At 42.9% G+C, this 23,617-nt stretch overlaps 1 pseudogene; it reads left to right on the plus strand.

The window, feature by feature from the left end:
* The first annotated feature begins 219 nt into the window (after nucleotides 1–219).
* Nucleotides 220–23,617, plus strand: LOC106579037 (poly [ADP-ribose] polymerase tankyrase-2-like; annotated as a pseudogene).

Consider the following 23,617-nt stretch of genomic DNA (forward strand, 5'->3'; position numbering starts at 1 on the left):
AGTGAACAACACCCACAATACATTGCCTGAAAATATCAAGTTAGATCTGAATAGATTGATCCTCTTGATTCATAAAGGATGTATTGTTATTGTTTTTATATCTTATATTACAACTGATATTTTATTTATCAATGTATTTATTTATAAGCAGCAACAGTCATTTTCTAATTTCGAATATGAATCCAAGCATAATCCTTGAATGGATCTACTTAAGCCTCTATGAGGGCCAAGTGCACCTATAAATCCATACCATCTTTCATCCTCAGGATTCGACATCAGGAAATTGCGTGGAGGGATGTGGTGGACTACCTACTACAGAATGGAGCCAATGTGCACTCCCAGGATGGGGGAGGCCTCGTATCCCTACACAACGCCTGCTCCTTCGGCTATGCTGAGGTGATCAACCTCAGCTGGGCTGAGTGCAGGACTGATTCCAACCCCAGGGACAACTGGAACTACACGATCGATGTCTACATAGGTACTGTTGGAGGCTGTCCCCTAGGAAAATATGCATCGTTTAAGCAGTGACTGTCCTCTTGTGGCTTCAAGTATAATGGTCACATCTCCAGAAGACTCAGATTGATACACCAATCTGTAATATGCTTTAAGGCCCACTTTTGTAAGAGCCAAGTGTGGCAACTGATGTGCCCTCTCTATTGTTTCTGTATAACAAAGGCTATTTCTTGATATCTTGTAAATGGTGATATGGGTGATTTGGTGTTGTATTTCTGCTGCAACATGGAGCAGAGACAATGATTCGTAACGCAGATGGGAGGACAGTGCTGGACCAGGCTGAAGCGTCCACTAAAGCAATGCTGAACGGTGAGTGGGAGGACCATGTTCATCACAAGCATTTTATACTCATTAATTGCATGGTTGAGTTAGTTTACACTCATTGCATCTATTTTGGGCATGGGAACAGAATAGCACTGTTTCTTTGGGATAAAAGAATTGCAGAACATGTAGTTGAATTAATCAAAACAATGAAACACAAAAGTTATCTTGGAATATGTTTTCACACTTTCTTCAACACAGGTGAATATAGAAAAGATGACTTGCTTGAAAGTGCAAGGTGGAGGATATCTCAGATGCTTTAATGACCTCCATTCAGATGCCTTGTTATCAACTGTGACCATTCTTGTGCTCTTCATTCTAATACATGTGGTGCTTTCATAGGAGTGGGAATGAAGACAAGCTGATGGCCCTGCTAACACCATGTAATTAATGTAAACTGTCATGCCAGTGACGGTCGGAAGGTAAGTCACATGCTCTTCTAATCTGTTAATGAACAAACTATACATTTTTCATCACATCTCTAAAATTCCAAATGCGCAAAAGTGAGGTAAAAGACATTCGGCCGACTGGATGGTAAAATATATTTTTGCCCAAAACATTTTACCTACAAAGAGTGTGTCAGTCTGGACAAACAAACAAATCCATGTTAAATGGTTATTTGTGGTGTTTCTTTCAGTCCTTCAGCATCTGGCTTTTGGCTACGGCCGCATGACGACAGCGTAGCTGCTGGTACATCATTGGGCGGTCTAGCCTGCGACTCAGAACTAAATTATTCCACTGCTCTGTCATTCCCTACATACTTTAGTCTGAGACTAACATTATTTCAGTTGCTTGTGGTGACGAGGGGCGTTGTACAAAAAGTAATCAGCGATTGGACAAGTATCCTGCAACGAATCCTAAATTGTCTGTATATGTAATACATGATGTTTGCAAAAATAAAAATACAAAAATGAAACTGAAATGTTGTCGTTATTTGAAAGTGGCTCATTAACGTTATTGTACCTCAGAGAGGCAGGAAGGATGGCGGAGCAGGATACTTGTCCCCGTTTTCTCAATGATCCCAGCATGCAACACCCTGTATATTTGGTTTAGATTTACAGGCTTTTGTCGCTGAATTTTTAAAACACACACATCAGCTATATAAGTATATAAACAACATATGTGATACATGTTACAATTAAACGGTGTTTCAAACAAATAAAGTCAAATCTTAGACAAGTTTGTTTCTAGTTCTTCAGAATCATCCACAAGACGGGAGACCAGTTGTGTCCATTGCATACCCTCGCCCGTATGTCGTACATGATTTATGATTTGCTCCATTTTTAGCACACGCTCTACATTAGCCCAGGCATTATGGGTTGTGTAGAATGATACATTGTTCACTTTATTTTCAATAATTTGATGCATCACATTTGTAAGTTCTCTCAAAAGAAAAAACGTATTTATTCTCTCTAACAACGTATGTATATAGTTCCCCATTGCTTTACATCTAAATAACAAATAGGTATTGTCACTCGGTCTCTGGGGTTTTGTTGAGCCAGAAAGTCATCACGTCCTCCACCACAGCTTCCCGGTATTTGTTGTCGTTCACCAGGGTGTGTCGGATTTTTTTGAGTTTCTCGTGGTTGTAGATTGCCTCCTTCAGTTCATGTAGGAAAGCCTCGGTTACCCCGTAAACTCTGGGAATAGACGGCACAAGACCCATAGACTCCAGGGCTCTGACCAGCGCAGGTATAAACCTGCAGGACCACAGTCTTTTCACCAGCTCCTCAAAATGGTTGAAGTAGTATTTTGGGGGCTCGTATAAACACGGATGCCGGCGCTGGCTGGGGTGATTGATCTCACAACCGATGCATTTTTTACGTATATACTCTCCAATCACCACGTTTAAAAGTGTGGCTACAGAGGCCTTGATGGTGTCCACAAAAATAGTACTGACCACCCCATCAAACACATCCTCAGGCTGTGGACATGTAGGGGGTGTCGAGGGTCTTGGCTGGGGGGAGTAGAATTGTTGACTGCTAGGCATACAGTCCTTAGGGTCTGGCCCCCATGACGTATCAGAGTCCAGGTATGTTGTAGGAATATCCATGGTATATGCTGAAATGAAGAAGTGGAGGCTTTAAGGGACCTCCTTTTATTGTAGAACCAGGCCTTCGGGTGGGGTCAGGGCGTGGTTAACGCAGCTGCGTACTTAGTTTTCTTCGGGGACTGACCCTTCTGAGGATGACCCTTCTTGGGATTGCTTTGAATCATAATCCTCAGGATTCGTATATATTCTGCACTTCCTTAGCCGAACAATGCTCTGCCACTGTTGGCTCTGTACAAAAAGAACGTCCAACAACGCTAACATGCTCAATTCCATTAGATCCCAACTTTTAAAAGGAATAAGCATGCGCAACCTGAAATCCCCAGTCAGGCCACCATCACGAATGTTTTGGTTGCGGGTTTCCTCGTTGCTGATATAGAACTCCACGCAGCCACATGGAAGTCCATTCTTTCTCTGTATTTTCACCCTGTGAAATACTCTTCCTGAGGAGTCTGGGGTACCTTCCCAACGGGTCTCGTAGCCCGTGAACAAGCTATACCCCTTGGTGATAACTCTCAGTTCGGGACACAAAACCTTGCGAAAAACCGCCCAGTCTTCAGCCCCATAGTCCACTCCTAAAGTCTGGTCTGTATATTCTCCACCTTCGGCTACGGTATAGAGTTTCACTCTACAGGCCGGGTAATCAAACTGATACCCCCAGTGCTGTCCATTAGACATCATCACTTGATCTTTCAGTGCAGTTGCGGGCGGTATTTGGGTTCTATACACACATAGAAACCGCTTTTTTGGCGCATCGTATATTGTTGCTTTATACTGGGTCTTTTCTCTATGTTTCAACCGCGGTCCTGCTTCTGTTGTTACGGTCATCACTGCTTTACCAAAATCCATGTTTATTTTTAAAATCTTGTTTAGTGTTCTGGGGCCGCATGTGTGTCTGGAGCGTATTTACAAGACGTCTGCCTCCAACACATAACCCCCCGGACATTCCTAGTTCATAGACAACAACCCTAAGAGCAATAAAATAGGGGGGTGTGGGGTCATGCTCTTTGAAATGTTCAAACACAACCCCCCCAGTTCAATGAGGACCCTACACATCAATCATCATGACAACTTCAAAGAGATGCAATATAGATATAACACACACTCTAACACGTGACAGAACAGGATAAAACTATATGACCCTAACCACGTGACACCTTCCCGCCAGGATGTCCAGACCGGATGCCCTTATTTGGGCATGTACGACCCAGCCGGACATAGGGTCATAAATCACGATTTTGACCGATGCCGTCTACTTTATTCTCTCTCGCCTGGTATGGAGGTGCTGGATGGCAGGGAGCTCTGTGATGCACTGGGCTGTCCCCACTACCCTCTGTAGCACCTTGTGGTCAGATGCCAAGCAGTTGCCATACCAAGCGGTGATGCAGCCAGTCAAGATGTTCTCAATGGTGCAGCTGTGGAACTTTTGGAGGATCTGAGTTTCCGTGCCAAATCTTTTCAGCCTCCTGAGGGGATGAGGTGTTGTGGTGCCCTCTTCACGACTGTGTTGGTGTGTTTGGACCATGATAGATTGTTAGTGATGTGGGCACTGAGGAACATGAAGCTCTCGACCCACTCCACTACAGCCCCGTTGATGTGAATGGGGGCGTTCTCGGCCCTCCGTTTTCTGTAGTCCACGATCAGCTCCTTTGTCTTGCTGATTTTGAGGGAAAGGTTGTTGTCCTGGCATCACACAGCTAGGTCCCTGACCTCCTCCCTATAGGCTGTGTCATCATTGTCGATGATCAGGCCTACCACCATTGTGTCGTCTGCAAACTTAATGATGGTGTTGGAGTTGTGTGTGGCCACACAGTCGTGGGTGAACAGCGAGTACAGGAGAAGACTAAGCACGCACCCCTCAGGGGCCCCCATGTTGAGGGTCAGCATGGTGGATGTGTTGTTGCCTACACTCCCCACCTGAGGGCATCCCGTCAGGAGGTCCAGGATGCAGAGGAAGGTGTTCAGTCCCAGAGTCCTTAGCTAAGTGATGAGCTTGGATGGCACCATAGTATTGAATGCTGAGCTGTAGTCAATGAACAGCATTCTCACATAGGTGTTCCTTTTGTTCAAGTGGGAAAGGGAAGTAGTGTGTAGTGCAATAGAGATTGCATCATCTGTGGATTTGTTGTGGCAGTATGTGAATTGGAGTGGGTCCAGGGAGTCAGAGATGATGGTGTTGATGTGAGCCATGACCAGCCTTTCAAAGCATTTCAGATGTGAATGCTATGGGGCGATAGTCATTTAGACAGGTTACCTTGCCGTTCTTGGGCACAGGGACTAAGGTGGTCTGTCTGAAACATGTACACTCTTAGAAAAAAGGTTTCTGCGGCTGTCCTCCTAGGAGAATCCTTTTTGGTTCCAGGTAGAACCCTTTTCGGTTCCATGTAGAACCCTTTCCACAGAGGTTTCTATATCGAACTGAAAAGGGGTTCTTCAAAGGGTTCTCCTATGGTGACAGACGAAAAATAATTTTTGGTTCTTGATGGCCCCTTTTTTTCCTTAGAGTGTAGGTACTACAGACTGGGTCAGGAGAGGTTGAAAATGTCAGTGTAGACACTTGCCAGCTGGCCGGCACATGCTCTGAGTCCTGGTAATCCATCTGACCCCGCGGCCTTGTGAATGTTAACCTGTTTAAAGTTCTTATGTTAACCTGTTTAAAGAGCATGATCATACAGTCATCCGGAACAGCTGGGGGTCTCACACATGGTTCAGTGTTACTTGCTTCGAAGCAAGTGTAACAGTACTCTTCTTGAGTTTTACAAACAAATGTATATAACTTGTACATTCCAATCTACACTTAGGAGTATAAAATCCCTTTTGATGTACAATGCAACAGGTAGCCCTTTCCTGCAGTCAAATTACCAAATGGGTGGAATGTTATTAATATTTTTCATAATTTCATAATTATTCAACATTATTTTCTTTACGCCAAAATTTGTTTATATGCCAAAATGTTTTGTAATATTTCAGTCTTCTGTGATGTTTAAAAGTAATACACAGCATGATCTGGATATGTATGTAACAAAAGTTCAACATTCACCTTCTGCTACCATTTCTGACAAAGTCGTCTACACATACAGTTTGACGGATATGTTAGATACATCCACCGTATGCACCGCACCAAACGCACTGCAACTGCCTCTGAAACGCAATGCTGCAAGGCAAACGCAGCTTTCATTGGAAACGAATGTAATTCTGGTGTACCAAAATGCAATGACGCTGTCTGTGTGTTCGAAGCGTTAGTCCTGTATTGACACTTTGCCATTTTGATGGTTCGGTGGAGGGCGTAGCGTCCCGCTCTAGCCTTTAGCTCAATGCGGATGTTGCCTGTAATCCATGGCTTCTAGTTGGGATATGTACCTACGGTCATTGTGGGGATGACATCGTCAAACCACTTATTATTGAAGCCGGTAACAGATGTTGTAAACTCTTCAATGCCATTGGATGAGTCCCGGGAACATTTTCCAGTCTGTGCCAGCGAAACAGTCCTGTAGCTTAGCATCCGCTTCAACGGTCCACTTCCGTATTGAGCGCATCACTGGTATTTTCTGTTTGAGTTTTTGCTTGTAAGCGGGAATCAAGAGGATAGAGTTATTGGGAGAGCTTTGTATGCATCTCTGTATGTGGAGTAAAGGGGATCTAGAGTTTTTTCACCTTTAGTTGCACAGGTGACATGGTGGTACAAATGAGTTAAAACAGATTTAGCGTGTGTGTGTGTGTGTGTGTGTGTGTGTGTGTGTGTGTATGTGAGATAATGGTGCAATGCATGTGATTCTTGATAATACAAAGTGTAAATATTTTAATTGTATCTGTACTATTATCTCTATATAGGCCAATGCCCTGGACAACCTGGGCCAGACAGCCCTCGCCGTGTAGCCCACTGTGGCCACCTCCAGACCTTCAGCCTGCTGCTGAACTCAGGCTGCGACCCCTCATCATGTGTCTACAGGGCTTCTCTCCATCCCAAATGCCTCTCTTCATCCCAAATGGCAATGAGAGCGTGCAGGAGATATTGTATGGCAGGTAGAGACAGCTGGGAACAGCTAGGAGTGTGGTACATGTTACACAAACAGACAGAAACCTCACTGGCTGTGTTTACACAGGCAACCCAATTCTGATATTTCTTTCACTAATTAGTATTTTTTTCTGAAAAAGATCTGATCTGAAAAGATCTGATGTGATTGGTAAAAATAAATCAGTATTGGGCTGCATGTGTTAACGCAGCCATAGTAGCAGAAGGAGATGTGGTCGGTTTGTCATTTATCATTTTGGGGTTGAAATTTGGTCCCATTTCAAATGTCATTGAATGTAATATTTATCTCTTTCAGATGGAACTTGATCGGAAACTCCAATGTTGACTGGCAGTTGCTAGAAGCTTCCAAGTCTGGAGATTTGGAGATTGTTAAGGTAACTATTTCCAATACATTGGCAAAATCTGACCAATCAATAGCATATTGTTATAACACTCATATTAAAAATGATTTGTTTCAAATGGTAACAGTTTGCTGTCATCTCTGGGTTCGCAGAAGCTGTGCACCATACAGAATGTGAACTGTAGGGACGTAGAGGGCCGTCAATCCACCCTGCTCCACTTTGAGGTGGGGTATAACCGTGTGTCTGTGGTGGAGTACCTTCTACTGCATAGGGCTGACCTCCACGCCAAAGACAAAGGGTGAGCACTGGTCAGGAAAAACACAAGGCTCTACCTGTTCTCCAATGAGCCTGAGGAAGTCATCACTCAGAAGGGTAATGTCTCTCCTCTCTCTCTCTCTCTCTCTCTCACAGTGGCCTTGTCCCCTTTACAACGCCTGCTCCTACGGTCACTAAGGTGGCTGAACTGCTGGTCATCCACCTCTCTGGAAGTTCACCCCTCCGTCGCCAAGGGCAAGTACGAGTTCTGCAAACTGCCAATGCAGGTCAGATGTTAGTTGCCCCATCTTAAAGAAAACACTTGATTAAACTAATTTATCATTATGACCTTGATCAGTTGAATCAGGATTTTAGTGTATGCTGGGACAAAATGCCTGGATAGCCAGCAGCCCTTCAGGATTAGGATTGGACTAACTGATTTAGGAGAATTACAGTTTATGGTAATTGCAGTTTCTGATCATAAACAAATTCTGTGTCTATTGTGTCAGCTGGTTACAACAACTTGGAGGTAGCAGAGTACCTGTTTCAGCATGGAGCTGAAGTCAACTCCCAGGACAAGGACAAGGGAGGGCTCATCCCGCTGCAAAATGCTGCCCCAGATGGGCCAAATCCCAGTTACCCTCATCTACTGTACACTACGCTCACAGTACAATCACACTTGACAGATGTCCGTTGAGTCTTCCTACTGTCTGTACAGTATGATCTCTCTGAGACACAACAGTTAAAGGGATGCATAGAGACCTGATTGACGTGCCATGTTTTTTTCTGAAAGAGTCGGTGCCTTATGCTTGGCATACCAAACACTTACTAAGGTTCTTGTCAAGAGGCTTCTTTAAAAATGTAACCATGAATAGGTTTCAGAGATGACACATCCCTCTGTTCTTTGTTGGAAAAAGGCGCTTCTGCGGCCTCTAAAACATAAGGGCTTAGGTGGTGGGCATGACAGGGGGCGTGGTAATGGGCGTGGTCAGCCCGTTGGCGTGGCAGAAATTTACAGACAATTTTGGAGGCCCCCATCTTGCTGGTGTATAGACATTTTTGCTTTATTTTTGTAAATTACCTACATTTCAGAATATTTTTCTATGGGGCTGAGATAAAATGTTGCAGTTTTAAAGCAAATTTTCTGCAATTCTACACATTTTGCCATGGCTAGTGTGTTTCTTTGCTCAAACATAACAAAATCAATATTGCTAAATTCATTGTTTTTGGAATTTTTGATTCTCCCTGATCGTCTAGCTTTTATTTTGGTGATTGTTAGTTCTCAAAGATTATATTATTTTAAAAAGTTCAATGTCGAAAAAGTTATAAATCCTTTATCTTTTCTACATACTTTATATCTGGTTTAAATCGTTTAAGTTTACACTGAAAAGTTTTTCCACCCCTAAAACATTATTTTTTTTACTGTTTGGACTAGGCGACCCAAGAAACACAGATTGATCTGGTGTTCAGTAATAAACCAGAGAGAGTGACTAAATCATTCAATATGGTTACTTGGCTGTCTGATCATAATCTGACACTTATAGCCAGAAAGCTTTTCATGAACAGGTTTAACCTCTCTACTGTTAGAAAGCCCGATTAGCTCAGAATACCTAAGAGTGAATGAAATTATATTGAAAACACAATTAAGGGACTTAACTGCAATGATCTCTTGTCCTATACAGATGTGGAAGCTGATAGTCAGGTTTTTCTATCCACAATCCAGACTACAATAAATGGTGTCCTAAAGAAAATCAAATCCAAACCTGGCCAAAAGAATAATCTTCATTGGCTAAATGGAGAAATTTGGTAACTGATGAAATAATGAGATCGTGCTCTAAAAACAGCCCTGAAGTTGAAATTAGAGCATGACAGACGTAAGGTTTACCATGTTGAGAAATAAATCAAACAGGCCAAGGCAAACTTTATCAACAAAATTGGTGAAGCAAAGGAAAAATTCTAAATTGATCTGGGAAAATCTAGAAAAGTTAACAGGGAGAGACCATATTAACACAGCAAAAAGACTAGAAATCAATGTGAATGACAGTCTAACACAGGATGCAGTTGAAATAGCAACAGCCTTCAATTCCTACTTTGTTGACTCGGTCAAGGTACTGACACAGAACCCCTCAAAAGGTGTCTTGGGCTCAGCGCTATTGAATGACACTCAACCTAAGGGAGGTTTCTGAGTCAGAGGTGAACAATGTGATTATCTCACTACAGAACTCAAAAGCCGAAGATGTTTGGGCTGGACTTTGCCTTTCTTAAAAACTACAAAGAGTCACTCATTAGCCCCATTACTAAGGTCACCAACACATCTATTGGTCAGGGGGTGTTTCCAAGAGTCTGGAAGTCGGCCATAATTAAGTCGGCCCATTAGTATACTACATGTGGTGTCGAAGGTTGCTGAAAAGTGTATAGCAGAGCAACTGATTGCCCACCTCAACAACAGCCCCTTCACATTACACATTATTTCAGAGCAAAACACTCCATAGAAACAGCCAACTGCTTTGTTCTGGAAAATGTGCAGTCCAAGATGGACAAAGGGGGTGCGGTTAGGGCTGTATTTCTAGACCTAAGGAAAGCTTTTGATACTGTTAACCATAAGGTTCTCATCGCAAAAGTTCAACTCTTCCCCCGATGCTTTGAGATGATTGAAATCATACCTTGAAGGCAGAACCCAGTGTGTCAGAGTGAGCAATGAGCTCTCGCACGCACTCAGCTATGATGTGGGCGTGTCCCAAGGGTCAATACTGGGGTCCCTCCTGTTCAGCTTGTACATGAATGATCTGCCTTCTGTCTGTACTGAGTCTGAAGTTCAAATGTATGCAGATGATACAGTGATATATGTGCCTGAAAGAGCAAACAACAAGCTGCACAATAGCTCACTACTGTAATGGTCCAGGTTACAAAGTGTCTCAGTGATTCATGTTTGCATCTCAATGTGAAAAAAAAGTCTCCATGTTCTTCACAAAGAAGGCAACTGATGCTACTGAACTAGACGTCTATGTGTCAGGGGAGAAGAACAGTCTGCATGTTGTTCACAAAGAGGGCAACTGATGCTACTGAACTAGACGTCTATGTGTCAGGGGAGAAGAATAGTCTGCATGTTGTTCACAAAGAGGGCAACTGATGCTATTGAGCCAGATGTCTGTGTCAGGGGAGAAGCTCCAGGTGGTATAAGATTTTAACTACCATGGCATCATACTTGATTCCAATCTTTCTTTTAAAAAGCAGGTGAAAAAGGTAACTAAAATCACCAAGTTCAATCTAGCTCATTTCCGATTCACATCGAAATTGTTTGACTACTGAGGTAGCAAAACTGTACTTCAATTCTGTGATACTCCCCCACTTAACATAATGCTTGACTAGTTCGGCCCAAGCTTGCTGTACAACATTAAAACCTATTCGTCTGTCTACAAACAGGCTCTCAAAGTGCTTGATAGGAAGCCCAATAGCCATCATCACTGTTACATCCTCCGAAAGCATGAGCTTCTGAGTTGGAAAATCTTGTGCAATACAATGTCTTGTATTCAAGATCCTAAATGGCCTGACTCCCCCTCCACTTAGTACTTGTGTTAAACAGAAAATCCAAACCGTTGGTAGCAGATCCACAAGGTCTGCCATGAGAGGTGACTGTATAGTTCCCTTAAGGAAAAGCACCTTTAGTCAATCTGATTTCTCTGTGAGAGCTTCCCATTATCTGGAACACACTGCCATCAGACACACAACTGCACCACCTATCACACCTTCACAAAAAACATGAAGACATGGCTAAAGGCCAATCAGACTTGTGAACATAATCCCTAGCTGTGTATTGTCGCTTTCCATGTTGTCTGTAGCTTGTGAGGTGTTGAAGCAATGTTGCTTTTATGCATTTTGTTTTGTTGCTTTTGTAGCTATTGCTCTGTCTGCATGCTAAGTGTTGCTTGTGGTATGTTTCTCTGTCTGCATGCTACGTGTTGCTTGTCCTATGTTGCTCTGCATGTGCTCACTGCTCATTGTTTGTCTGTATTGTTATTGTAATCGTTTTTAATAACCTGCCCAGGGACTGCGGTTGAAAATTAGCCGATTAATGTGCACTGTCCGTGTAAAAATAAACTCAAAACCCTTATTTCAATGGCAGAAAAATCCCTGTCTCCTTTTTAAAAATAATGCAACTGTGAATTGGTTTCAGTGATGAGGCGAGGGGTGAAGTATGTGTATTGGCCAAATGATTAGCACTCATGTCTCTCTCAAACACAAAAGACTGTCGGACACAAAAGGTTACTAGATTGCTTTGATCAGTGTGGGTCCTCTCCAAAGACCCTTGAGAAATGAGCTCATCACACCACTGTCCTCCCCCGCTGCCTGGTGCCGCTCTAACTCTGTCAAATAAAGGGGTTTCGTCTGGACAATGTCATGCATTACATTCAATTCACTGTGGTAGAGAGTGCAAAGTAGGATTGCAATACAGATAAGTGCTACACTCGGAGAAAGCAAGGCAGTTGAGAGAGTTCTATGAACGAATGTTACAGTTACCCTTTCTCTCCCAAGAGATGTTTCCCCCTTTTTCTTTGCTTTGTTTCCTCAGCCTGTTGGTTGGGTTTCGATCTCAACCCAGAGAGAAAAACAGAAAGTGAATTAACTTGTAGAGGCCCAGTATAATACCTACTGTATATTCCATTCTGAGATACCAGTTGACATAAAGAACACCAGGAAGTTACTAGAGAGAGTCCAATGTCCAATGTGTTCTCATTTGTAGCACATAGATGTGTCTGCTTTGCTCATCAAGTACGACGTATGCGTGAACGCCACAGATATGTGGGTGTTCACCCCACTGCACGAGGTGGCACAGAAAGTGACGAACCCAGCTGTGTGCCCTGCTATTGGCTCATGGGGCCGACCCCGCCCTCCACAACCAGGAAGGCCAGTCACCACTGGACCTCGTCACGGTAACCATCCTCACACACTTGCTATTCTGAACTCGCAACCCCTCCCGGACACGGGAGCGATTCATCAGGGGTGTCATACTAATTCTGTCCTGGTTGCTGCAATCGGTCTTCAACGAGGTCCAGAGGGCCGCACTGATTTAAAAATATATATTTCCTTGCCATTGAAATTTACAAAGAATAGTCCTCTATCCATAGTTTGGGGAATTTTCTATGCTCCCTAACTGTCTAGCTTTCATTTCGGTGATTATTAGCAAGCTGGAAACAGTGAAGAAACTATATGTATGTAGATCTATTATCATTTCTACAGTTTCAATTTGGTTTTAGTCATTTTAAAGGTTATTGAGTTTGTTTCTGCCCCGGCTTCGCGGACCAGATCAGTCCTGCTTGACACTCCTGGGTTACGTTGTCTGTCACCCTCACAGATAGCCACCACACTCACCTGCTTATCATGTATATTGTTCTTCGATACATTAAATCCCTCAACTCCATATTGACCTATAATATATTGCGTTTGTGATTCATGGTAACAGCATGTTGAACATTGCCTATAGTGTCTTTGAAATTCTTCCCAGAGTTTTGCTGTTGAGGTGATTCAATATTATCTCAATGTTTGTTTCGACACACCTCCGTACATTGTCAGGCCTTCACCGGAAACTCACCGGAAACTCATTGAAAATAATGACATTGTTGATTAGTGCATTTTTTTCATTAATTAGGCTATTTTCTCTTTAACTATATGGCCTATCTACTAGAAACTCATGGACAATATGGACGCAGATATGCAAAAATGAATACTATATACTGTATGAATTAAACAAAAGTTATTCAAGTATACATTTCCAAAGTTACAATAGATTGCCATAGATGTTCTGTTAATTACAAAAATTACTAAAGAATCCGATAACTTTGTTAAATTAAAGGTAGCTTTGCAACCCTAATCATGCCCTCTTTCTGAAAAGACGAGAGGACCTGTCTCTGCCTGGCAAATAAATTCCTGGAAAGTGCTCTCAATTTCATCACTCATTGCTAAATGACTTGAATGGACTGTATGCATGTCATGGGTTAGCTCATATAGAGGCATGTAGCCTTATTCATACTCATGGGTTGTTGATGTGTTGGCATCAATCGCTAATGCAGTTAATTAGTGTTCCTCTGTACGGTTGTACTGTGATTGTCTTCATTATTTTGTGTCATTCTTAATTTCTCCTCTTGGCTTGGTCAATAAGTGACAAATACACCATTTCTTGCTCAATTTCTCTTTCTTTTTTTCAACTTTCGTATTTGCTATTTTATTAGGATCCCCATTAACTATTGTGAAAGCAGCAGCTACTCTTCCTGGAGTCAACTTTCTCCAGGCAGACGATGTTTGTGCCTTGTTGACATCAGCTAGGCCACCTTCAGCCCTGCCCGGTTGCTATAAACCCCACGTCATCATTATGACGGCCCCTGTTGGTCCCCCCCAGCCTCTCAACCAGCTCGACGCCCCTGTCCACCTCGGCCTCCAGCAGCAGTCTGGACAATCAGGCCAACAACATGCACTGCCTTCCCTGAGCTATCTGCTCTCCTAGGACCATCTGTTTAGTAGTGAATGCAACCCTCATGGTTTTTGATTTTTACTTGATCTTCTTGTATGAAAAGACAACGTGTTTCATTGAGTGGATTGAAGTTCACATCATGAAAGAAATTCTGTTCTACTTCAATATATATAAGTTCACATTCATGTGATGTAGGTTTGAACCCATACCTCACGTTGAAAACGGCAAACATTTGAATCTTACTGAAAGATCTGACATCGGACGACAAGGTGTTTCGGTGGAGGAGGAGGAGGAGGAGGAGGAGGAGGAGGAGGAGGAGGTACGACCAACAAGATGAATCACTACCAAAACCTTGTATCTTATTGATCATATCTTGTTGTAAATTAGTCAAAGTTGACACGACGTTGAGTCCTGTTCTGTTTTTGTGAACAGTTGTATGATCAGAGAACACAGAGATGGAGGACATGCCGGTGGGGTTTTCAACAGATACAACATCCTTACGGTACAGTTGGCTGGTTTCATCCACATTGGGAAGGCCAGCTCTGGCTTTATCCTGTCAGCTTTAAACCAATTCTGACCAGTTAATGGAAGTCGATATTCAACCGTACTTTCAATTCGGTTCAAGTGATTACAATTTTATTGACCACCATTGGAATGCATTCTCTTTTAGAGAGTAGATTCTTGTTCATTCACTATTTCCCCCTCTTGAACTGCAGATCCAGAAAGGTCAACCATCGAAGGAGAATCTCGTTCATTCCAATGAACGGATGGTGTTTCACGGTAAGAGAATAACACAGTCAATAGCACAGCCCACGTTCCACTGAGCACCCATCAACCCATGACACTTCAAAAGCCCCCTCAGGTCATATTGTGTTCTTGTGTTCAAGGTTGATCTTTTCTTGTGTGCATCCCCTTTCATTTTGTGTTTTAAACACTCAGAAATCCAATTTACAGTAGTGCTCATTCCAGCATTCATTGGATGACTCATCCACTCTTGGCCAAACAGGTTTTGCCGTTTGTAAAAGCCATCATCCACAAGGGTTTCGATGAGAGGCACACTTACATAGGAGGCATGTCTGGAGCAGGCAATCTACCTTACGGAGAACTCATCGAAGAGTGAACCAGTACGTCTACGGATTAGGAGGGGGCACAGGCTGCCCTCTGCACAAAGACGGGTCCTGCTACGTGTGCCGAAGGTAAACTAGCCGTCCAGTCTTTTTGATCTTTCTCTACTACAGTGAACAATATCACAGCTTAGGTCGTAGTCACCAGAGTTCAACTAAACCAAGCCGTGGCTTGTCAACATAATAAACCAATGAGACTTTCATTAAGAAAGAATTTCTCAAATGTATCAAGTGGATAGGATGGCGGTTCATTCCTGGTGTCACATGATGTCTGATTGTCTGTGATGGGTTCTATGGCTTCTATATGTCTCCAGGCACCTGCTTTTCAGTGCTATGAAGTTGGCCCACTCCCCTCCAGAACACCACTCTGTCACGGGGAGGCCCAGTGTCAACAGACTGGCACTGGCAGAGTATGTCATCTACAGAGGAGAACAGGTATGGTAACTAGTGGCTTTGGCAACTGATTTAGTGTGCTACCTTAATTTTGACACTTTGAGTCAACTACTGAAGTCGCAAGTGTCACTGGATTATCATTTTTTGTCATCAGACTTACAATAGAGTTGTAATAATTCTCCTCTTAGACCCAATGTGTTAGTTGGATGGAAGAACCTGACACCCTCAGCACACAGGGGGACAAACACCTGCCTGGAGGTGACAGCATTCCCTCCCCCATATGCCCCCCTAGGCACAACTATGACAACATAACCAACAAAAACGGGTCACAACTCCTGCAGCTCTGTTGCACGCTGGGTATGTATCTAGGCAATGGTAGGCTTCAAGGGAACACCTATGGTAGGTACACCTATAGCTCATCTCTTGGCAGTAGTACTGTAGACTACTTTATCACTGACCTCAACCCAGAGTCTCTCAGAGCGTTCACAGTCAGCCCATTGACACCCCTATCAGATCGCAGCAAAATCACAGTCTACTTGAACAGAGCAATACTCAATCATGAGGCATCAAAGTCAAAGGAACTGCACAATATTAAGAAATGCTATAGATGGAAGGAATGTAGTGTGGAAACCTACCAAAAAACAATTAGGCAACAACAAATTCAATACCTTTTAAACAACTTCCTGGACAAAACGTTCCACTGTAACAGTGAAGGCGTAAACTTGGCAGCAGAAAAACTAAAGTGTATTTCACCTCTCAGCTTCGCTATCAAATCAAAGAAATTCAAACAGAAAACTGAAGAAAATGAACAACAATGAGAAATGGTTTGATGAAGAATGCCAAAACCTAAGAAAGAAATTGAGAAACCTGTCCAACCAAAAACATAGAGACCCTGAAAACCACATCTACTATAGTGAATCACTAAAACAATACAGAAATACACTACGGAAAAAGAAGGAACAGCACGTCAGAAATCAGCTCAATGTAATTGAAGAATCCACAGACTCTAACCACTTCTGGGGAAATTGCAAAACACTAAACAAACAACAACACAAATAATTATCTATCCAAAATGGAGATGTATGGGTAAACCACTTCTCCAATCTTTTTGGCTCTATATCAAAGAACAAACATCAAAAACATATACAGTTGAAGTCGGAAGTTTACATACACTTAGGTTGGAGTCATTAAAACTCGTTATTCAACCACTCCACAAATTTCTTGTTAACAAACTATAGTTTTGGCAAGTAGCTAAGACATCTACTTTGTGCAAGACACAAGTAATTTTTCCAACAATTGTTTACAGACAGATTATTTCATTTATAATTCACTGTATCACAATTCCAGTGGGTCAGAAGTTCACATACACTAAGGTGACTGTTCCTTTAAACAACTTTAAACAACAATTCCAGAAAATTATGTCATGGCTTTATAAGCTTCTGATAGGCTAACTGACATCATCTGAGTCAATTGGAGGTGTACCTGTGGAAGTATTTCAAATGCCTACATTCAAACTCAGTGCCTCTTTGCTTGACATCATGGGAAAATCAAAAGAAATCAGCCAAGACTTCAGAAAAAAATTATAGACCTCCACAAGTCTGGTTCATCCTTTGAAGCAATTTCCAAACGCCTGAAGGTACCACGTTAATCTGTACAAACAATAGTACGCAAGTATAAACACCATGGGCCCACGCAGTTGTCATACTGCTCAGGAAGGAGACGCGTTCTGTCTCCTAGAAATGTACGTACTTTGGTGAGAAAAGTGCAAATCAATCCCAGAACAACAGCAAAGGACCTTGTGAAGATGCTGGAGGAAACAGGTACAAAAGTATCTATATCCACAGTAAAACGAGTCCTATACTGACATAACCTGAAAGGCCACTCAGCAAGGTGGAAGCCACTGCTCCAAAACCACCATAAAACAGCCAGACTATGGTTTGCAACTGCACATGGGGACAAAGATCGTACTTTTTGGAGAAATGTCCTCTGGTCTGATGAAACAAACATAGAACTGTTTGGAGGAAAAAGAGGGAGGCTTGCAAGCCGAAGAACACCATCCCAACTGTGAAGCATGGGGGTGGGTGGCAGCATCATGTTGTGGGGGTGATTTTCTGCAGGAGGAAGTGGTGCACTTCACAACATAGATGGCATCATGAGGTAGGAAAATTATGTGGATATATTGAAGCAACATCTCAAGACATCAGTCAGGAAGTTAAAACTTGGTCGCAAATGGGTCTTCCAAATGGACAATGACCCCAAGCGTACTTCCAAAGTTGTGGTAAAATGGCTTAACGACAACAAATTCAAGGTATTGGAGTGGCCATCACAAAGCCCTGACCTCAATCCCATAGATAATTTGTGGGCAGAACAGAAAAATCATGTGCGAGCAAGGAGGCCTACAAACCTGACTCAGTTACACCAGCTCTGTCAGGAGGAATGTGCCAAAATTCACCCAATTTATTGTGGGAAGCTTTTGGAAGACTACTCAAATGTTTGACCCAAACGAAACAATTTAAAGGCAATGCTACCAAATACTAATTGAGTGTATGTAAACTTCTGACCCACTGGGAATGTGATGAAAGAAATAAAAGCTGAAATAAATCATTCTCTCTACTATTATTCTGACATTTCACATTCTTAAAATAAAATGGTGATCCTAACTGACCTGAGACAGGGAATTTTTACTAGGATTAAATGTCAGGAATTGTGAAAAACTGAGTTTAAATGTATTTAGCTAAGGTGTATGTAAACTTCCGTCTTCAACTGTACATGTTCAAATACAAGTCTTAGAATCAACTATTAAAGACTACCAGAACCCACCGGATTATCCAATTACCTTGAATGAACTATAGGACAAAATATTGAATGAACCCTCCAACCCAAAAATGCCTGTGGTGTTAATGGTATCCTCAATGAAATGATAAAATATACAGTCAACAAATTCCAATTGGCTGTACTTAAACCCTCTTAAGGATCGGCCCCTTTTTCTCTATTTTTGCCTAGAATGACACACCCAAATCTACCTGCCTGTAGCTCAGGCCCTGAAGCAAGGATATGCATATTCTTGGTACCATTTGAAAGGAAACACTTTGAAGTTTGTGGAAATGTGAAAGGAATGTAGGAGAATATAACACATTAGATCTGGTAAAAGATAATACAAAGAAAAAAACACTTTTTTTACCATCTTTGAAGCGCAAGAGAAAGGCCATAATGTATTATTCCAGTCCAGGTGCAATTTAGATTTTGGCCACTAGATGGCAGCAGTGTATGTGCAACTTTTTAGACAGATCCAATGAACCATTGTATTTCTGTTCAAATTTTGTATCATGACTGCCCAAATGTGCCTAATTTGTTTAACTTTTCATGTTCAAAATTGTGCACTCTCCTCAAACAATAGCATGGTATTCTTTCACTGTAATAGCTACTGCAAATTGGACAGTGCAGTTAGATTAACAAGAATTAAGCTTTCTTCCAATATCAGATATGTCTATGTCCTGGGAAATTTTCTTGTTACTTACAACCTCATGCTAATCGCATTAGCCTACATTAGCTCAACCATCCTGCAGGGGAACCACCAATTCTGAAGAAGTTTTAACATAAACCTTAGCACTGGCATCTTCCCCAATATTTGGAACCAAGGACTGATCACCCCAATCCACAAAAGTGGAGACAAATTTGACCCCAATAACTACTGTGGGATATGCGTCAACAGCAACCTTGGGAAAAATCCTCTGCATTATCATTAACAGCAGACTTGTACATTTACACAGTGAAAACAATGTACTGAGCAAATGTCAAATTGGCTTTTTACCAAATTATCGTACGACTGACCACATATTCACCCTGCACACCCCAATTGACAAACAAACCAAAACAAAGGCTTAAACCCCACCCTCTTCAACATTTATCAAATCAAAGTGTATTTGTCATGTGCGCCGAATACAACAGGTGTAGACCTTACAGTGAAATGCTTACTTAAAGGCTCTAACCAATAGTGCAAAAAAGGTGTTAGGTGAACAATTGGTAAGTAAAGAAATAAAAACAACAGTAAAAAGACAGTGAAAAATAACAGTAGCGAGGCTATATACGAGGCTATATACAGTAGCAAGGCTATAAAAGTAGCAAGGCTACATACAGACACCGGTTAGTCGGGCTGATTGAGGTAGTATGTACATGTAGATATGGTTAAAGTGACTATACATATATGATGAACAGAGAGTTGCAGTAGCGTAAAAGAGGGGTTGGCGGGTGGTGGGTGGCGGGACACAATGCAGATAGCCCGGTTAGCCAATGTGCGGGAGCACTGGTTGGTCGGCCCAATTGAGATAGTATGTACATGAATGTATAGTTAAAGTGACTATGCATATATGATAAACAGAGAGTAGCAGCAGTGTAAAAAGAGGGGTTGGGGGCACACAATGCAAATAGTCTGGGTAGCCATTTGATTATCTGTTCAGGAGTCTTATGGCTTGGGGGTAAAAACTGTTGAGAAGCCTTTTTGTCCTAGACTTGGCACTCCGGTACCGCTTGCTATGCGGTAGTAGAGAGAACAGTCTTTGACTGGGGTGGCTAGGGTCTTTGACAATTTTTAGGGCCTTCCTCTGACACCGCCTGGTGTAGAGGTCCTGGATGGCAGGCAGCTTAGCCCCAGTGATGTACTGGGCCGTACGCACTACCCTCTGTAGTGCCTTGTGGTCAGAGGGCGAGCAATTGCATTACCAAGCACATAAATATCAATGAATTGGCAAGGGCACTAGAACAGTCTGCAGCCCCCTCCCTCACCCTACTACAATCTGAAGTCAAATGTCTACTCTTTGCTGATGATCTGGTACTTCTGTCACCAACCAAGGAGGGCCTACAGCAGCACCTAGATCTTCTGCACAGATTCTGCCAGACCTGGTCCTTGGCAGTAAATCTCAGTAAGACCAAAATAATGGTGTTCCAAAAAAGGTCCAGACGCCAGGACCACAAATACAAATTCCATCTAGACATCGTTGCCCAGAAGCACACAAACTATACATACCTTGGCTTAAACATCAGCTCCACAGGTAACTTCCACAAAGCTGTGAACAATTTGAGAGATGAGGCAAGAAGGGCCTTCTATGCCATCAAAAGGAACATACCAATCAGGATCTGGCTAAAAATACTTGAATCAGTTATAGAACCCATTGCCTTTATGGTTGTGAGGTCTGGGGTCTGCTCACCAATCAATAATTCACAAAATGGGACAAACACCAAATTGAGACTCTGCATGCAGAATTCTGCAAAAATCTCGTTCTGCAAAAAACGACGTAAAACACCAAATAATGCATGCAGAGCAGAATTGGGCCGATACCCGCTAATTATCAAAATCCAGAAAAGAGCCGTTAAATTCTACAACCACCTAAAAGAAAGCGATTCCCAAACCTTCCATAACAAAGCCATCACCTACAGAGAGATGAACCTGGAGAAGAGTCCCCTAAGCAAGCTGGTCCCAAACAGACCCCACAGAACCCCAGGACAGCAACACAATTAGACCCAACCAAATCATGAGAAAACAAAAAGACAATTACTTGACACATTGTAAAGAATTTACAAAAAAACAGAGCAAACTAGAATGCTACTTGACCCTAAACAGAGAGTACACAGTGGCAGAATACCTGACCACTGTGACTGACCCAAACTTCAGGAAAGCTTTGACTATGTACAGTCTCAGTGAGCATAGCATTGCTATTGAGAAAGGCCGCCGTAGGCAGACCTGGCTCTCAAGAGAAGACAGGCTATGTGCACACTGCCCACAAAATGAGGTGGAAACTGAGCTGCGCTTCCTAACCTCCTGCCAAATGTATGACCATATTAGAGACATATATTTCTCTCAGATTACACAGATTCACAAAGAATTAGAAAACAAACCCGATTTTGATAAACGCCCATATCTATTGGGTGAAATACCACAGTGTGCCGTCACAGCAGCAAGATTTGTGACCTGTTTCCACAAGAAAAGGGCAACCAGTGAACAACAAACGCCATTGTGAATATCAAATCAAATCAAATTTCAAATCAGCTGGTATCTCAAAGTGCTGTACAGAAACCCAGCCTAAAACCCCAAACAGCAAGCAATGCAGGTGTAAAAGCACGGTGGCTAGGAAAAACTCCCTAGAAAGGCCAAAACCTAGGAAGAAACCTAGAGAGGAACCAGGCTATGAGGGGTGGCCAGTCCTCTTCTGGCTGTGCCGGGTGGAGATTATAACAGCACATGGCCAAGATGTTCAAATGTTCATAAATGACCAGCATGGTCAAATAATAATTATAATCATAGTAGTTGTCGAAGGTGCAACAAGTCAGTAACACAAGAGTAAGTGTCAGTTGGCTTTTTCATAGCCGATCTTTGAGAGTATCTCTACCGCTCCTGCTGTCTCTAGAGAGTTGAAAACAGCAGGTCTGGGACAGGTAACACGTCCGGTGAACAGGTCAGGGTTCCAGCAGGTCTGGGACAGCAGGTCTGGGACAGGTGGCACGTCCGGTGAACAGGTCAGGGTTCCATAGCCGCAGGCAGAACAGTTGGAACTGGAGCAGCAGCACGGCCAGGTGGACTGGCGACAGCAAGGAGTCATCAAGCAAGGTAGTCCTGAGGCATGGTCCTAGGGCTCAGGTCCTCCGAGAGAGAGAAAGAGAGAATTAGAGAGAGCATACTTAAATTCACACAGGACACCGGAAAAGACAAGAGAAATACTCCAGATGTGACAGACTGACACTAGCCCCCGACACATAAACTACTGCAGCATAAATACTGGAGGCTGAGACAGGAGGGGTCAGGAGAAACTGTGGCCCCATCCGATGAAACCCCCGGACAGGGCCAAACAGGTAGGATATAACCCCACCCACTTTGCCAAAGCACAGCCCCCACACCTTTGGAGGGATATCTCCAACCACCAACTTACCATCCCGAGACAAGGCCGAGTATAGCCCACAAAGATCTCCGCCACGGCACAATCCAAGGGGGGGCGCCAACCCAGACAGGAAGACCACGTCAGTGACTCAACCCACTCAAGTGACGCACCCCTCCCAGGGACGGCATGGAAGAACACCAGTAAGCCCGTGACTCAGCCCTGTAATAGGGGCAGAGGCAGAGAATCCCAGTGGAGAGAGGGGAACCGGCCAAGCAGAGACAGCAAGGGCGGTTCGTTGCTCCAGCCTTTCCGTTCACCTTCACACCCCTGGGCCAGACTACACTTAATCATAGGACCTACTGAAGAGATGTGTCTTCAGTAAAGACTTAAAGGTTGAGACTGAGTCTGCGTCTCTCACATGGGTAGGCAGACTATTCCATAAAAATGGAGCTCTATAGGAGAAAGCCCTGCCTCCAGCTGTTTGCTTAGAAATTCTAGGGACAATTAGGAGGCCCGCGTCTTGTGACCGTAGCGTACGTGTAGGTATGTACGGCAGGACCAAATCGGAAAGATAGGTAGGAGCAAGCCCATGTAATGCCTTGTAGGTTAGCAGTAAAACCTTGAAATCAGTCCTTGCCTTAACAGGAAGCCAGTGTAGGGAGGCGAGCACTGGAGTAATATGATAAAAAATGTTGGTTCTAGTCAGGATTCTAGCAGCCATATTTAGCACTAACTGAAGTTTATTTAGTGCTTTATCCGGGTAGCCGGAAAGTAGAGCACTGCAGTAGTCCAACCTACAACCCATATTTACTGTATGTTTATTTCTTTTCCCTTATGTACTTTAACCATTTGCACATCGTTACAACACTGTATATATACATAATATGACATTTGAAATGTCTTTATTCTTTTGGAACTTCTGTGAGTGTAATGTTTACTGTCCATTTTTTTATTGTTTATTTTTCTTTTGTTTATTATCTACTTCACTTGCTTTGGCAATGTTAACATATGTTTCCCATGCCAATAAAGCCCCTTGAATTTAATTGGTAGCATGCCCTTTGGACTACCAAGCAGTTAAAATTGGGTTGATGTGACACCTCTGTCATTTGCTCCTCTCTAGGCCTGTCCAGAGTTTTTGATCACCTATCAGATGCCTCTGCGGCTGGATAACAGTGGTACTGAGCAGGTGAATTGTAAAGTAGAACCTCTCAGCCTGTTTCTGTTATGTTCGGTGCAGCAACAGCTTTACTAA

Source organism: Salmo salar, chromosome 19 (genome assembly GCF_965601325.2).
Source record: "Salmo salar chromosome 19, fSalSal1, whole genome shotgun sequence".
Lineage (NCBI taxonomy): Eukaryota > Metazoa > Chordata > Actinopteri > Salmoniformes > Salmonidae > Salmo > Salmo salar.